We start from the raw sequence: 5178 nt of genomic DNA, 5'->3' as shown, positions 1-5178 counted from the left end.
CCAGGATGGTCTCGATCTCCTGACCTCGTGATCCGCCCGTCTCGGCCTCCCAAAGTGCTGGGATTACAGGCTTGAGCCACCACGCCCAGCCATGACCTATTCTTTAAAATAAATCACTTGAATATGTATGAAAGAAAGTGTTTAAAATTATTTAAATAACATTCTTTTAGAGCAATCCAAATTTCAACCACTTTCTCTCCCTCATTAGTGACTTACTCTTGACACTGAAATGAACAATTTAAACCTGAAATAGAGTTGTGAGAGAAAAAAAGAGATCTATCTAAGAATCCTCATCCACTTTAGGCTACCAAAAATAATTTGGAGCACACCAAAAACAATTACCACAGTGACAAACAAAAAGTGCTCTTTAATGTTTGTGGTATTCATCACAATGCATACAGCAAGAATGAAAACTGTTTTTTTTTTTTTTGGAGACAGGGTCTTGCTCTGTTACCCAGGCTGTGGTACAGTGGTGTGTTCATGGCTCACTGCAACCTCTGCCTCCTGGGCTCAAGCCGTCCTCCTGCCTCAGCCTCCTGACTAGCTGGGACTATAAGCACAAGGCACAACACCTGGCTATTTTTTATTTTTTTTATTTGTATTTTTGTGGAGATGAGGTCTTTCTCTTTCTCTCTCTCTCTCTCTTTTAATTTTATTTTAATCTAAATAGAGATAAGGTCTCAACATGTTGCCTAGGCTGGTTTCAACTTCTTGAATTCAAGTGATTCTCCCATCTCGGCCTCCCAAAGTGCTGAGATTACAGGCCTGAGCCACTGCACCTGGTCAAAATTCTTTCCAGGTTAAAGAGGTGTTAAATGGAACATTAAGAACTATGTCTAGGTCCGATGCAGTGTCTCATCCTTGTAATCCTAGTACTTTGGGAGACCGAGACGGGCGGATCACTTGGGGTCAGGAGTTCAAGACTAGTCTGGCCAACATGGTGAAACCTTGTCTTTACTAAAAATACAAAAATTAGTGAGGCGCTGTGGTGGGCCCCTGTAATCCCAGTTACTTGGGAGGCTGAGGCAGGAGAATTGCTTCAACCCTGGAGGTGGAAGTTGCAGTGAGCCACGTTCATACCACTGTGCCTCAGCCTGGGCAATAGGCTGACTCCATCTCAAAAACAAAAACAAACAAACAAAAAACTATGTCTGACCCATTCCAAAAAAGAGATCAAATTATAAACCCACTGTGTGCACCATACGTTCGCATTTATTAAGGTAAACAAAGGTGACTACCTAGAATAAAAATGCCACCTTAGTGAATAACTTGGAACCAAATCAGCTCTTTTACTCTCATCAGAAGTGTAAGTCATGGCAGGTCCTCAGCAAGCACTTGATTCTTCTAGGATCACTTGCTTACAATTTAGGAAGAGATGTTCTTTTCATAACCGTGATAAATATAAAATCTTAGATTCAGGTAGACATGTAAATGTAGATACAAAAATAAAACATTCACCAAATGATGATGTCATTAAAACAGATTTATAAATTTGTCATCTTGGCCCAAGAGCCAGTATGGACTCAAGCCACCCAAATCCCAGGGTCTGTTTACTAGAACTATTATGAGGGTAAATACATTTCACAGGAAACAGTCAAGTGCTGAAAAGATGCTTGTGACTGTGGAAAGGATTTTAAGCTTGAATTTTAAATATGTGTAATAAAACTACTGTGAAATGCGGACTCTACTTAACTAGACTTGCCTCTATAAAAATAGATTGTCCTATTCTTATAATCGAATGCACCCATTATGCCATATAACTTCCTGTAAGAATCTATACAAAAAAAAAGAAAGAATCTATACAAACTAAACACTTCGAGGTTATAGACAATCTGTTAGGATAATGTTACGATGTTGCAGGTTTCGACTATAAAATTCTAGTGCTTGCTTAACTCATAAAAGTGCTCCTCAGAGAGTCTAAGTGTGTGGTTCCCTCTGATCTTATTCTTAGGGTAGAGTACACGTTCTTTTTCTCCCTTTGGGCACCTCCTCTCTGATTACAAATATGTTGTTAGAGAGCTTCATTGCTAATTTAGGAAAAGTTTCTTCAACCTGTACGTAACATTGAAAAAGTATCAAAAATAAAAGAATATCACCTCCAAAGGGGTCGAGAATACAGCCATTTCCTTAGTAGCTTTGTGTTGAAGTTTTCCTTCCATTCTCTTTTCTAATATAAATTATGCTGCATCAGATGAAAAATAAATAAATGAGACTAAAAAAGAATCAGAAAGAGAGCAGAGATCCAATAGAAAACGTCAAGGGAAGAGGTAGATCTCCTTTGTCAACTTTAAGGTGAGATTTAAAGAAAAATAACATTCCGTTGTCCTTTGCTATAATCATGAAGAAAGATTGATATGTTAACCACCTTCTTTGCCTCTCATGCTGAGGTGTGATGAAATGACTAGCAAAGTATTTTCAAAATTTCGATTATTCCCTTGAGATTGTCATTCTAGCATTACAACTTCCTTAAATGCATTTAAATTGGTATTACTTTAGTGTTACATTTTACCAGGAGCAATTTTGTTGTGTGGGAATTAAATTTGCAAAACAGATCTTCCTAAAAGTAAACAAATAAAAGAAGTCATTGAAATTCCTTCACACCCAAGCTCCCCCTTTATAGCTTTCCCTTTGTCTTGCTCCCTCCACTTCTTATTCTCTTTCTACATCTTCCCATTTTTCCTTTTTTTACTTCCCACTCTATTCTTTTCCTTTTCAAATGAGTTGATTACCATAGACATTTTTCTTCACACGCACACACAAAACACACACACACACACACACACACACCATGCACCACTCACCCCACTGCATCTGCTACTGATTGGCTTCTTCTGAAAGGACAAAGGGTCAGTTAGAGGAACCATCCTTCAGTTTGCATACAAAGTTCTGGCAGACTGGCTGAAATTGGTAGAAGTAACTGTCATTAGACTCTGCAGAAAATTAAGTAATTGGATCCATATGTGCTGGTTTTAAAAAGGAAGTAACTTCAATGTGTAGCTCTGATTTTAGTAAGAAAGGGTGCAGAAGTAATAGCACATACCTACAATTATTTATCTAATTTACTTCTTGGCAAGTTATGGTACCACTTTTTTTTTTTTTTTTTAGTTTTTTCCTAGTAACTCACAGAATAAGTACTCCAATCTTTAATGGAGATTTTGTATCCATAGATGTTTGACCTTGGGTTATAGAGTAACTGCTTGTTTTGAACCTATTTATAAGAAAGTAATATTCTAACCTAGATAATTTTCGTTTAGTACATACGTATTTTACAACTCTGTAACTACTATATTTCTGCAAAATAGGATTTGACTAGTTCAGCCCAGTCAGAAATCCAATGTGATATGTATATTTGAAGACAAAACTACCAACACAATTTAAAATTTAAATAAAGCTTCAATAAAAATATAAAATAATGTTCACTATAAATATTAAAGAAAACAGCACAAGGCTTAAAATACAATAGGATTGTTTTATATCTGCAGCGGTGAAGCAGTAGCAACTAACAGCAAGAACTCTAGTGTCTCACTGGTTTCAAATCCTAGCTCTGTTGTTTCCTAGATACGTAACCTTGGAAAAATCTCTCTTCTCTATACTCCAGTTTCCTAATTTGTAAAACAGGCACAAGAGGATGCTATGAGGATTAAATGAGATAAGTCAAACAAAGTTCCTACAACAATTCCTGGTACAGAATAGGTGATATAGAGATGATCTTTCATATTAAGGTTGTTTTTAACAAAACCCATTACTGGAGCACATTTTGTTCTATCATTAACTTGCTTTGGACTTCAACGAGTCACTTAATGCTAGTTTTCTCATTTGTAAAATGGATGCAGATTGGACTTCATTTCTTTCTTTTTTTTCTTTTTCTTTTCTTTTTTTTTTTGGAGATGAAGTCTCACTCCGTCAGTGGCGTGATCTCTGCTCACTTGACCTCCACCTCCTGGGGTCAAGCTATTCTCCTGCCTCAGCCTCCCAAGTAGCTGGGATTACAGGTGTCCACCGCCACACCCAGCTAACTCTTTTGTATTTTTAGTAGAGACAGGGTTTCACCATGTTGGCCAGGCTGGTTTCGAACTCCTGACCTCAAGTGATCCATCTGCCTCCACCTCCCAAAGTGCTAGGATTACAGGCTTGAGCCACCACGCCTTGCCTGGACTTCATTTTTAACATTCCTCCTAGAGAGAAAGAGAGAGAGAGAGAGAGAGAGAGAATACATGTATAATATATACACATATATAATGTATACATGTATATAATATATATTTTCTATGACCTTACTAGACTTCAAAAGTACACAAAATAGTTTAAATATTGTTGTGTGTGATATGGGCTCAACAAATCTAAAATCCTCATAGTCATTGAGTAACTAATCACAAACATTTCTTGTTTAGGTACCAAGTTTGGGGAATGCTGAGGTAATAGGATAATTAATAATAATAAAATATACCTTCTAGCCAGGTCAGGAGGTACAACAGAGAACTGTATCCAATATTCTTATAAAATAGCCTGTGTGGGTACTCACTGTAAAAAAGGAGAGCTGGCAATCGTTCTTGACTAGTTATCAGGACGAAAGTCAGGCAAAGCATGGCAGTGCTAGACAACCAGGCTGAGTATCCCAGGATAACATTAATTGGACTAGATTCTCTGGAAAAGAGAAATTATGTTTTTGCAGGATCTCACTAGAGAGTGAAATTAGGGTCCAAAAAGAAAGAATGAAAGTCTCGAATATTGCTCAATGAGGTTTTCTGTACTTTGTTAATCACACAGTAATTGGCATGCTGTTACCCTTATGTGTTTGGGACATAATGTTTTGGTATTACATTTTTCTTTCTCGTAAAGTGTAACAAAATCCCTGCATACACTAAGTATTCATTTCATTTTGATTAAATAAATGTATGAGCCCTCTTAAATAGTCAGCCAAGGCTAGGCGTGGTGGCTCATGCCTGTAATCCCAGCACTTTGGGAGGCCAAGGCAGGTGGATCACCTGAGGTCAGGAGTTCGAGACCAGCCCGGCCAAGATGGAGAAACCCCATCTCTACTAAAAACATACAAAAAATTACCCAGGTGTGGTGGTAGACACCTGTAATCCCAGCTACATAGGAGGCTGAGGCAAGAGAATCGCTTGAACCTGGTAGTCGGAGGTTGCAGTGAGCAGAGATCACGCCACTGCACTCTAG

Source organism: Colobus angolensis, unplaced genomic scaffold (genome assembly GCF_000951035.1).
Source record: "Colobus angolensis palliatus isolate OR3802 unplaced genomic scaffold, Cang.pa_1.0 Scaffold5, whole genome shotgun sequence".
NCBI classification, from domain to species: Eukaryota; Metazoa; Chordata; class Mammalia; order Primates; family Cercopithecidae; genus Colobus; species Colobus angolensis.
This window is presented reverse-complemented; position numbering follows the sequence as displayed.